The sequence below is a fragment of the Piliocolobus tephrosceles genome, chromosome 11 (genome assembly GCF_002776525.5).
Source record: "Piliocolobus tephrosceles isolate RC106 chromosome 11, ASM277652v3, whole genome shotgun sequence".
NCBI lineage: Eukaryota > Metazoa > Chordata > Mammalia > Primates > Cercopithecidae > Piliocolobus > Piliocolobus tephrosceles.
Window position 1 is genome coordinate 49,726,562 of NC_045444.1, and position 13,764 is coordinate 49,740,325.

General features: G+C 35.6%; 1 pseudogene across 1 annotated transcript; it reads left to right on the forward strand.

Moving 5' to 3' along the window:
• Positions 1-10,313: 10,313 nt before the first annotated feature.
• Positions 10,314-10,697, forward strand: LOC111546197 (annotated as a pseudogene). Its single transcript, XR_002732679.1, has one exon. The product of XR_002732679.1 is annotated as a 40S ribosomal protein S20 pseudogene (transcript).
• Positions 10,698-13,764: the final 3,067 nt, after the last annotated feature.

Consider the following 13,764-nt stretch of genomic DNA (forward strand, 5'->3'; position numbering starts at 1 on the left):
TAGATGCTCTGGTCCACATTTCAAGTTGTCTGCCTATTCTTTTTCATCTCCCTGATTCATTCAGCCATTTATCTGTGCTTCCTTTTTTCTTTCAGTTATTGAGTGCTTCTGGCACTGTTTGTTTGGTGCTGGTCACATAGCAATAAAAGATGACATTTTTGCCCTCAAGGAGTCTATAATCTAATGCAAACAATTATTCAGATTCTGATACTCTTCTAGCTTTTCTTCATTGGCTTAGTATTTACTACCAGAAAAACTCAGGGTTAAATGCAAACTGAGAGATTTAATTACATACTTTCTGATTTAGATCATTTATTTTAAAAAGTAAAATACTTTTTTTTTCAAAATATTTTTTTCAAAATCGCTGACTGGAAGCATTTTATGCACACTTCATCCACTTAAGAAAACCAAAATAGTGTGAAGACAATCATACTTTGAATTCTTTTTTCAAGAGAGAACATGAGTGTTCAACAGAAAAGTGACAGGAAACATCAAAAACTAGGAAAGAGAGGGAAAAGAGGCAGCTGCTTGGCTGGGACCAGCAGGGAGCTAGAAGTAACTCCCCAGTGCAAGGAGAGGGTGAGTGAAAGTATTTTTGTGGTCTATGTTTCCACCTGGGGAATCATACAATATTAGGGAGCTGAGAGGCTCAGAAGGAACTGCTCCAGGGAGGGAGCTTGCTCTGTGACCTGCACCCTTTCTGAAACCTAAGTGGTTACAGCAAGATGTCATGACTGCCAATGCTGGAAAGCAGGCAGTGTCACTGGGACTTGAGTGGGATGTGAGTTGCCATGGAGACTTGGTCCGACCTGGCTGGGTGCTCCTACAGCCCAGAGGTGAGTTATAGGCTAGGCGTGGAGTACCAGATTTGATGGGCCAGCTGGGTCTGCTGCGACAGCCAGGACAGGGGAGCGAGCCCCAGTAGGAATGGGGTGTGAGAGGAATGAGTGTCTCCCATGGTTGTGGCCTCAGTGACCAACCTCACACTCCCCATGACAGGATGGGCAAGGCAGCTTCTGCCCCTTACACAAGCATTCCATGAGGAGCATGATGGTCACCTTGCCCCTGCCTATCACGGCTGGTGCATGTACTTGCCATTGGGAAGCCTCAGAGTAAGCCTGCCCAGTGTGGCTTTTCCCAGTTTTGCCCTCCTCCCACTAAGATAGAGATATAGTCTGGAGTCTTGTATATTGTACAACACCACTCACCACCTGGGCACCTGAGCACTCCTCTCAAGGGATAGAGGTTGAACCTAAACACCCTTTTGCCACCACCTCAGTGGGCACCTCCCATAATTGCCACCTGTTGGCTTGGAGGCTGGCCTTCACAGCCCAACACAACCCCGCCAACACAACTGCACAGCACTTGGGACCCAGAAGAGCATCTCACCACTGTTTCCACTATCACCTATGACAAACTGGCCTCCCAGAAACTCAAGAGCCCACTTACTCCCCTAGTCTATCACTATCACCAACCAGCATCTGAGTAAACCTCCCAGAAATCCAAGAATTGGACTGCCTGCAACTGCCAATACAAGTCCCACCCCAGGGCACAAGGATAGATATGCCTACTCCATCATCACTACCACTGAAGCCTGAAGATAGGCCCAACTGGCATTCTAGTCCCAAGCACAATTTCAACAAAGCCTCCTATAAAAACCACACCCTAACACACCAAAAAAGCCACAGACACTGCTAATACTATTTATAGCTAAAGAAATCATAGAGAGCTTTTAGTACTGTATGTATCCACAAGCAAAGCCAAAGAGCCCTCCCCAGCCAACATCACAGACATACCTTCAGTAAAACATCTCCTTTGCAATGAAAGCTCAAAAATAGGAACAAGCAACTGTTACATCAGATGCCCAGGTATCAATATAAAAACACAGGAAACCTGAAAAAACAAGGGAATATGACATTACCAAAAGCATAATAATTCTCTAGCAATAAACCTTAACCAAAAAGAAATTCTTGAAATCCCAGATCAAGAATTCAATTCAAAATATTGATTTCGAAGCTCAGTGAAATGTAAGAGAAGTATAAAAACCAACACAAATATCTCAGAAAAATAATTCAGGATATGAAAAAAACTTACCAAGGAGACTGATATTAAAAAAAGAAATTTTGCAAGTGAATAATTCACTTTAAAAGCATCAAATACATTCAAAAGCTTCAACAATAAGCTAGATCAAGCAGAAGAATTTTGGAACTTGAAAATGGGTCTTTTGAAATGATCCATCAGACACACATAAAGAAAAAAGACTAAAAATAATGAACAAAGTCTTTGGGAAGTTTGGGACACCATAAAGCAATTAAACAGTCAAATTATTGGTAACTTTGAAAGCAGAGCGATCAAAAGGTTTAGAAAACCTGTTTAACAAAATAATAGTTGAAAAATACTCAAGCCTAGCAGAGATTTAGACATCCAGATACAGGAGGCTTAATGATTTCCAAACAAATGCAATGCAAAAAGGTCTTCACCATTGCATGTTATAATCAAGCTGTCTAAAGTCAAAGTAAAGAATGAATTTTAAAAACAGCAAGAGAAAACTATCTAGTCACTATATAATTTTTTTTTTTTTTTTGAGGCGGAGTCTTGCTCTGTCGCCCAGGCTGGAGTGCAGTGGCCGGATCTCAGCTCACTGCAAGCTCCGCCTCCTGGGTTTACGCCATTCTCCTGCCTCAGCCTCCCGAGTAGCTGGGACTACAGGCGCCCGCCACCTCGCCTGGCTAGTTTTTGTATTTTTAGTAGAGACGGGGTTTCACCGTGTTAGCCAGGATGGTCTCCATCTCCTGACCTCGTGATCCGCCCGTCTCGGCCTCCCAAAGTGCTGGGATTACAGGCTTGAGCCACCGCGCCCGGCCTAGTCACTATATAATAAAACTCATCAGATTAATAGCAGACTTCACGGCAGAAACTCTGTAGGCCAGACGAGAATGGAATGATACAGTCAAAGTGCTGACAGAAAAACAAAACAAAACAAAACAAAACAAAACAAAACAAAAAAAAACCCTGGTAGCCAAGAATACTACATACAGCAAGATTAACCTTCATAAACAAAGGAGAAATAGTCTTTTCCAGGCAAGCAAATGCTAAAACATTCATCTACATTTGACTAGCTCTCCAAGAAATGCCCAAAGAAGTTCTAAACTTGGAAGCAAAAGGATGATATTTACTATCATGAAAACATCGGAAAGTACAAAACTTACTGGTACAGCAGTCACACGAAGGAAAAAGCAAATAATAATACAATGGCACCGCTACAGATAATATGTTAGGCCACAAAACAAGTGTCAACAAAGTTTTCAAAAAATGAAATCATATTATCTCCTTAGACCACAGTGGAACACAATTAGAAATTTCATTTCTAGAGGAACTTTGAACACTATACAAATACATGAAAATTAAAAAACATGCTCCTGAATGGTCATTGGCTCAATAAAGAAATCAAAGTGAAATAAATTTTTTGAAACAAAAGAAAATGGAAACACAACTTAAGGAAACCTCTAGGAAACAGCAAAGGCAGTGATAATGGAATTTTATAGTATTAAATGCCTACATCTAGAAAGTAGAAAGATTACAAATTAGCAATCTAACAATATACATTAAGGAACTTGAAAAGCAAGAACAAACCAAACCCCACATTCGCAGATGAAAAGAAATAACAAAGATCAGAGTAGAACTAAATAATAATACAAGGGATGTCGTATTGTAAGTAGAGACTAAAAAACAATACAAGGGATCAGTGGCATGAAGAAATTGTTTCTTCAAAAAGATAAAATTGATAAACCACTCACGAGACTAATAAAAAAAGAAAATCAAAATAAACAAATTTGATACCAAAAGGGTACGTTACAACTGATATCAATGAAATACAAAAGATCATCAGAGACTCTGATGAACAGAACTATGTACCCCAAAACAGAAAACCTAGAGGGAATGGATAAATTCAAAACTTGCAGTCTCCCAAGATTAAACCAGGAACACATAGAAAACCTGAACAGACCAATAACAATAGCATGATTGATTCAGTAATAAAGAATTGCCTAACAAGGAAAATCCCAGGACCAGATAGATTTCACAGTTGAATTCTACCAAAAGTATAAAGAAGAACTAATATGAATTCTCCTGAAACTATTGCAAAAAAATCACATTAAGGAATTTTCCCTAATTCATCCTACAAGGCCAGTATCGTCGTAATACTAAACCAGACAAAGACACCACAATAAAAAAACAAATACTATAGGCCAATATCCCTGATGGACATAAATGCAAAAATCTTCAACAAAATACCAGCAAATCAAATCTAACAGAACATTAAAAAGATAACACACTATGAACAAATGGGTTTCATTTCAGGGATGCAAAGATGGCTCAACATACACAAATCAATAAATATTATATATTACTACATAAACGGAATCAAGGACAAAACCAGACGATTATGTCAATAGATGCAGGAAAAGCATTTGATAATGTTTGACAACCATTCATGATAAAAACTCTCAACAAACTAGTCGTAGAGGAAATATACCTCAAAATAATAAAGGCTATATATAACAAACCCACACCTAACATCACACTTAATGTGGAAAAGTCAAAAGCATTTCCTCCAAGAACTGGAACACAAGAATCCTCACTTTCACCATGCTTATTCAATACAGCAATGGAAGTCATAGGCAAGTCAATCAGGCAAGGGAAAGAAATAAAAGACATCCAAATTGGAAAAGAGGAAGTCAAATTTCTCCATTTGTTGATTACATGATCTTATATCTACAAAAACCTAAAGACTCCACCAAAACCTCTTAGATTTAAAAAGTTAATTCAGTAAAGTTTCAGGATACAAAATCAAAGTTAAAAATCAGTACTATTTCTAAAACCAAATAATGATTTGGCCGAGAAAGGCATCAAAAAGGCAATTCCATTTACCATAGCTATGGAAAAAATAAAAATAAAAAATTGCAGAATACAGGCTGGGCGTGGTGGCTCACGCCTGTAATCCCAGCACTTTGGGAGGCCCAGGAGGGTGGATCACGAGGTCAGGAGATTGAGATCATCCTGGCTAACACGGTGAAACCCCGTAAAAATACAAAAAATTAGCCAGGCGTGGTAGCGGGTGCCTGTGGTTCCAGCTACTCGGGAGGCTGAGGCAGGAGAATGGCATGAACCCAGGAGGCAGAGCTTACAGTGAGCCGAGATCACGCCACTGCACTCCAGCCTGGGCAACAAAGCAGGACTCTGTCCCAAAAAAAAATACAAAAAAAAAAAAAAACAAAAAAAAAAATGCACAATGCATTTAACCATGGAGGTGAAAGATCTCTACAAAGAAAACTACCATGCATTGATGAAAGAAATTGAAGATGACATCAATGAGTAGAAAAATCTTTCATGCTCCTGTATTGGAACAAAAAAATTAAAATGACCACACACTCCAAAGCAATGAGTAGATTCAATGCAATCCCTTTAAAATACTGTTATTTTTCACAGAATTAGGAAAAAAAATGCTAAAATTCACATGGAACCAAAAAAGAGCCCAAATATCCAAAGCAATCCTGAGGGGGGAAGAAGCTGGAGGTGTCACATTACCTGACTGAAAATTATATTGCAAGGCCATTATAACCAAAACAACATTATAAGAGTATTAAAACAGACATATAGATCAATGGAACAGAATAGAACAGAACAGGTAACCCAGAAATAAAACTACATATTTACAGACAACTGATATTTGACAAAGCCAACAAGAACATACATTGGGAAACGAACACCCTTTTCAATACATAGTACTGGGAAAATTGGATAGCCATATGCAGAAGAATAAATCTTACATTCTGTAACAAAGTATGTCTCCCACCATAGACAAAAATTAATTCAAGATGGATTGATCAAACACTATAAACTATATAGAAACTATAAAAATTTGAGAAAGAAACCCAAGGAAACTCTTCTGGACAATAGTCTAGGCAAAGAATTTATGACTAAGACCTCAAAAGCAGAGGCAACAAAAACAAAAATAGATAAATGAGATTTACACTTAAAAGTCTCTACACAGCAAAAGAAATAATCAACAGTGCGAAGAGGCAACCTGTTGAATGGAAGAACATATTTACAAACTATTCATCTAATAGGGAACTCATATTCAGAATATGCAAGGAACTCAACTCTACAACAAGAAACAAATAATCCTATTAAAAATGACTAAAGGACATGAATAGATATTTTCCAAAAGAAAATATACAAATGGCCAATCCGTGATGAAAAAAATAATTCAGCATCACTAATTGTCAGAGAAATGCAAATCAAAACCACAATGAGTTATCATCTTACCCAAATCAGAATGGCTATTACTAAAAAGACAAAAATAACAGACGTTGGCGAGAATGTGGAGAAAAGAGAACACTTATACACTGCTGGTGGGAATGTAAATTGGTACAACCCCTACGGAAAACAGTATGGAGATTTTTTGAAGAACTAAAAATAGAACTATCATTTGAACCAGCAATCCCACTACTGGATGTCTATCCAAAGAGAAAGAAATTTTAGAAGACACACATATATAAACATAAAAGGATGTAAAATAGATAAAACATCTTTGAAAAAGAACAAAGTTGGGAATCAAACACTGCCTGATTTCAAAGCTTATTGTAAAGCTACATCAATCAAAATAATGTAGTATTGATGTAAAGATAGATTGGTAGACAAAAGAGAGTACAGCAACAGATCCACATATGTACGTTCAATTGGTTTATAATAAATATGCCAAGGCGATTCAATGGGGAAAATCAACTTCTTACAAATTATGCTAGGATCATTGGATAGTCCTATTTAAAAAATATGTACCTTGACCTTTACTTCACACTGTTTATAAAAATTAACTCAAATGGATCAGAGAATAAAATTTAAGAACTAAAACTACAGGCTTCTAGAATAACTCATGAGAATAAATCTTAGTGTAAGTGCTTGGCAAGTATGTCTTAACTATAACAAAGTATGAAGTATAAAATTAGAAATAATTAAACTTCAAAATTAATAGTGTTTATGTTTCAGAAGACACTTTGGAAAGTGAAAAGACACACAGACTGGTAAACAATCTTTGCAAATATATATTAGGTAAAGAATTTGAATCTAGAAAATATGAATAACACAACTAAATGATAAGAAAACAAGTATCATTCTCATCTTCACCCAAAAAAATGGCAAAAATATTTGAGCAGACTTTTTTTAACCAAAGGAAATGTGGGTGGAAAAGTAGACATGAAAACATCTTCAATATTATTTGCTACTGGGAAAACGCAAATTAAAATATCATATCCATGTGATGTAAATATTTCCCCATTTGCCATTTAGCTTTCATAATGTTTTAAAAATTCATTTAAAAAATTTTTGCCATGCCAAAGTTGATTTTTTTAGGGTAATATAATCTATTAATCTTTTATTATATGGCTTTTGTGTTTTAAATTATAGGTAAAATATCAGGTAGCTGTTTCAGTACAATTTATTCAATGATTTATTATTTCTCCTACTGGTTTAAATAATTATCTTTATCATAAATTTCAATTCCTATATGTAAATTTTGTTCTGCATATTTACTTCTCATTCTTTTTCTTTAGTTTGTTTACATATTTATACATAAATACCATATTCTTTTAATTACTAAAGCTTTATTATATGTTTTACTATGTGGTAGTGATAGTTTTCTACACTTACGTACTTTTTTTTAAACCATAAATACCGAATGCAAAAGTAATCAAGTTCTGAGAGAAAATTACAAGAGATTGATATTAAGAGCACAGTTGTAGAATTGACTGGAAGAGAGAGGGCTCACCTGAAGCAAAAAAAGAAAGGGGAGAGTGGTATGGCAAGAAATTGGGAAGTTACGTCACTACAGACTTTCAGTAAAATGAGAATTAAAATCATTTGCTAAAAGAAAAGAAGGTAGAAGTTGGATAGGCAACTTAAAAATGGTGAAAGGAAATGACAGAAGGTACCTGGTTAAATAAAAGAACCAACTTAGAACCTGCAGATCTGGAGATGTCAACCCTAGGCATTCAGCATTGATTTTTCACCTTCCTGCCACCCCGAACGAAAAAAGCCTGGGGTAGCCATGGATATGATGGATTGCTGGAACAAACCTGAACTCACGTACAATAGGATTAGTGCAGAAGGAAAGCAAGGGTGCTAAGGCTGCTGTGGAGATTTGTTCAAGGTATCAACAGCGGGGTACTGACTATGTTTAGAACAGAGGCAAAGAAGATACTGGCAGTCTGGGTGAAATTGGACAAATATTGAATTGGAGGTTGCTATGAGGCTGAAAATCAGGAATCTTGAGAATGAGAGAGTAAGGAGGATGGAAGAATAAAAAGTTATGTTCTGAGAATGGGCAAGTGATTAAGATTTTAGGAATACTGCAGATTAAGACAATGCCAAAAATCCAGGAAATATCTGTAAGAATAAAGGTCATAGATGTAGGTAAAATTATTGGAGTTGGGGAAATTAAATAGTTGCAGTGCCAGATGGAGTGTAGTATAAGACAGGTCACCTCTATGTATTCTGAAAACTTGTAGGTCATGGCTGGATGCAGGATACAGAGAAAAATTTTAAGTTCCATCCCAATGTCTTAAAATAGAGATTGTCAAAGTGAGGTATATAAATCTATGTGGAGCTACAAGATACTTGTCAGGCATTCTATGAGGTGAAAGTTAATTTTATAATAATACAAAGATATGTGCCCCTTTAATCATGTTGATATTTGCACTAGAAACAGTGTGAGGAGAGCTAACATCATACTTAATGTTGAGAAACTGAATGTTTTTCCCCTAAAATAAAGCAAAACGTTTGTTTTCATCACTTCTATTCAACATTGTACAGGAGGACATAGGGCAATTAGGCAAGAAAGAGAAACAAAAGGAATCCAGATTGGACAGGAAGAAGTAAAACTATTTTCAAATGACCTGATCTTGTATATAGGAAATGCTAAAGAATCCCCAAAAATCTATTAGAGCTGGTAAGCAAGCTAAGCAAGGTTGCAAGGTAGAATACCACTATACAAAAATTCAATTTTATTTCTATATACTAGTAATGAATACTCTATAAATGATATTTAAAAACCAATTTGATTTATAATAGGGTCAAGGAGAATAAAATACTAAGGAATAAATTTAATAAAAGAGGTGTAAGACATACACTGAAAATAGTAAGACAGTATTAAGAAAAAAAGAACTAAATAAATGGAGGGACATCCCATGTTCATGGATCAGAAAGCTTAATATTGAAGAGATAGTAGTATTTTCCAAATTGTCCTGTAGAGTCGATGCAATTTCTACCAAAACTTCAGCTGCTTTTTTCTAAGCATAAACTGACACAACCAATCCTAAAATTCATATAGAATTGCATGTGACCCTGAATAGCTAAAATAATCTTGAAGAGGAAAAACATAGTTGAGGCACTCACAATTCCTAATTTCAGTACTTACTACAAATCTGTAGTAAACATTACAGTGTGGTACTGGCATAAGCATAGATATAGAGCAATGGAATAAAATTGAGAGTCTATAAAGAAATATTTATGGTCACTTAATTTTAGATAAGGGTGCCAAAACAATTCAATGAGGAAAGAACAGTCTTTTCAACAAACGGTGTTGGGAAAACTGAATATCCACATGCAAAAGAGCTGGATACTTCCCTCACATCATACATAAAAATAAACCCAAAATAGATGAAAGACCTAAAAGTAAAAGTTAAAAATATAAGACTCCAAGAAGAAATCATAAGAATAAATCCTTCCAGCCTCGGATTGAGCAATAGCTTCTCAGGATAAAAAAAAGCATAAGTGACAAAAGTGAAAATAGATGAACTGGACTTCATCAAAATTAAAAACTTTTATGCTTCAATTACATCATCATGAAAGTGTAGTAACATCTCACAGAATGGAAGAAAATATTTGCAAATCATGTATCTGTTAAGAATGTAGTACTCCAAATATATAAAGAACTCTTACAACTCAATAATAAAAAGACAATCCAATTAAAACTCGAGGAAAGAATGCTAGTAGACATTTTTCCAAGAAAATATAAAAATGGCCACAAGTCACATAAAAAGATGCCCCTCATAATTAGACATTAGAGAAATGCAAATCAAACTGCAGTGAGATGCCACTTGACACATGCTAAAATGGCTGTAATAAAAAAGACAGATACTTTCCTGAGGAAGACGCGGTCGTAGGACCTGCGGATCTGCGGATCGCACGCTCCTGCTCCTGACTCACCACTGTTCGCTTTCGCGGAGGAACAAGTCGGTCAGGAACCGCGCAGCAGCCATGGCTTTTAAGGATACTGGAAAAACACCCGTGGAGGCGGAGGTGGCAATTCACCGAATTCGAATCACCCTAACAAGCCGCAACGTTAAATCCCTGGAAAAGGTGTGTGCTGGCTTGATCAGAGGCGCAAAGAAAAAGAACCTGAAAGTGAAAGGACCAGTTCGAATGCCTACCAAGGCTCTGAGAATCACTACAAGAAAAACTCCTTGTGGTGAAAGTTCTAAGACGTGGGATCGTTTCCAGATGAGAATCCACAAGCGACTCATTGACTTGCACAGTCCTTCTGAGATTGTTAAGCAGATTACTTCCATCAGTATTGAGCCAGGAGTTGAGGTGGAAGTCACTATTGCAGATGCTTAAGTCAATTATTTTAATAAATTGATTACCAGTTGTTAAAAAAATAAAAAATAAAAATAAAAAAGACAGATAATGAGAAGTATAAAGAAATTGCACGCTTCATACACTGCTGGTAGTAGTGTAAAATTGTGCAATTACTTTGGAAAACAGTCTGGCAGTTCCTCAAAAGATTAAAAGAGAGTTATCATGTGACCCAACAATTCCAGTCCAGTCTTTATTCCACACCTAAGAAAAATAAAACATGTCCCCAAAAATCTTGTACATGAAAGTTTGTGTTGACATTATTTATAGAAGCCAAAAAGTGGAAAAAAGACAAATGTTCAACAACTGACGAATGAATGAACAAAATGTCATGTTATGTATATAATGTCATATATCTACATAATATTATTTATCAGTAAGAATTATTTAGTAAAAATATTATTTGGCAATAATACATTCTGCAGCATGAATAAACCCTGAAAATATTATAAGTGAAAGAAACCAGATGCAAAAGACCACATATCCTATGATTCCATTTTTATAAAACCAGAATAGGTGAATCCATAGAGAAACAAGAATAGTGGTTTCCAGAGCCTGCATGAAAAGGTGAATAGGGAGTGACTGCTAGTGGATATAGAACTTCTTTTGGAGGGATGAATTTTTCTAGAATTTGATAGTGAGGATGAATGCACACTTTGTGGATATACTAAAAATGAACTGTACACTTTAAAAATATCAATTTTGTGGTATGTAGATTATAACTCAATAAAGTTAGTATTTAACAAAAAACAATGGGTATATAACAGCTGGCCCCTTAGCACAAATCAGGGTAGTGGTAGTGGTAATGAACTCTGTACTTGCCGTCATTGTATTCTATATGCCACTCACTCATGGTAAGAAAATAGAAGTCAGGCCGGTCGTGGTGGCTCAGGCCTGTAATCCCAGCACTTTGGGAGGCTGAGGCTGGTGGATCATCTGAGGTCAGGAGTTCAAGACCAGCCTGGCCAACATGGCGAAACCCCGTCTCTACTAAAAATACAAACATTAGCTGGGCGTGGTGGCAGGTGCCCGTAGTCCCAGCTACTCGGTAGACTGAGGCAGGAGAATCACTTGAACCTGGGAGGCAGAGGTTGCAGTGAGCCGAGATCACGCCATTGCACTTCAGCCTGGGCAACAAGAGCAAAACTCCATCTCCAAAAATAAAAAAGAAAAAGAAAATAGAAGTCAGTCAATTTCACTTAAGAATGTCTTTGGTGAAACATTAAAAATTATCATTTTTATTAACTCTCTATCCTGAGTACATATCTTTTCAATATTCTGTTTGATAAAATGGGAAATATGCGTAAAGTGGAGTGTGATGATTGTCGCTAGGAAATGTTCTCTTGAGATTGAGTTGAAAGCTAAACTAGCTGCTTTTTTAAGAGAAATAAGTTTTACTTAAAAAAAGATTGACAGGAAAAACTATGGTTGTTCAGATTTGGATATGTGGATATTTGGTGGACATTTCGTCAAGAATTAATGAAGTAAGCCTGTCACTTTAAGGAAAAGAACTGACAGTATTTGTTGTCAATGATAAAATTTGAGATTTCAAGTGAAAATTAGAATTTGTGGAAGCTTTTATCCTCCACTGCAAACTTAAAAGCTTCCCAATACTTAAGGACTTTCCTGATGAGATTGTTAGTGATAATAATAAATATAATTTTTGATTCTGTATAATGAAATATATCATTGAAAAACTCACACAAGTCAGTATTTTACAAATGGCTAGTGTGGGGCGTTATAAAATTTTGCATTTATTAAAGTTCCATTCAAAATACCAGAAAAAATTGTGTATTTAAATCTAACAACATTAAATATGGATTCAAATTGCACATTGTAACTAAGCTTTCAAAAACTACCCTTTGTCAATTTTGGTGAGTTATCAAAGAAGAACATTCATAATTATTTGGAGAGGCCATTAAATTTTTTTCCATTCCAACACATTTTTATGTGAGGCCAGATTTTATTCACATACTTCAACCAAAATTACATATTTGCCATAGATTAGATGAAGATGGAGATTTGAGATTCTGTCTTCTAATAAGACAAGTAATGAGTGAAAATGTAAACATTATCACTTTTCTATTTTTGTTTTGAAAAATATATTTATTTTACAAAATTTCTTATCCAAACATATTTTGGGTTCATTATTTATTCCAATTAATTAATAAAATAATTTAAAAAACATGTGCTTTAACTTCAAATACAGTAAATCTCAATAGATATAATCCATGTTTAAAAGGCTCTTTGTAGGCCTCAGTAATTCTTGAGCGTGTAAAGGGATCCTAAAGCTAAAAAATTTGAAAACCACTGGACTGAATAATATAAAGAAAGGACATAGAGTTGATAAAAAGAAGAAACTTTTGATATAATTGGATACTTCGAGCATCAATAGTTTATGCATAAGAGTTAGAAAACGAATACTTGTATTTAACAAACACTTCATAGTTTTTATAATATACCAGATGCTATTCCAAGAGCTTTACTAATATTAACTCATTTTTCTTCTGCACAATTTTATGAAGTGGCTATTATTATCTTTTCTGCACATATGAATATTGAGACGCTGAGAGTTTAAGTAAGCTACTCAATGTCACACAGCTAGTAAGTATCAGAGGCATATATTTGAAGCTAAATATTAGTTTGGCTTTACAATTTGTGCCATCTCATTTTAAAGCGGCAAAATGTAACTACAAGAATGCTGACCACACTGTCAGGTGCCACAGGATGCAGGCTTTCATGTGCCTCCTATGTATTCAGAACCATTCTGGGCATTTGTCACACTTTATCTCATTAATCTACAAAACACTTTACAAAACTGATATTATACATCTCACTTTGCAAATTAGAAAATTGAGACTTACAGACATTCAAATTGTTTGCTCAAAGTAACAGCTATTTAAGCACCAGATGACTTCAGTTGAGGGTTCAGTACTCTGTTTAATTTTTAAACCATATCTTAGCACTTTCCTTTATAACTCTAAAAATAGCTATTTCCGGTATTTTATCAGACTACAGCTTTAAAATAAACCAAATGTCCAAACACCGGTATTCTAAACACTCCTATTACCA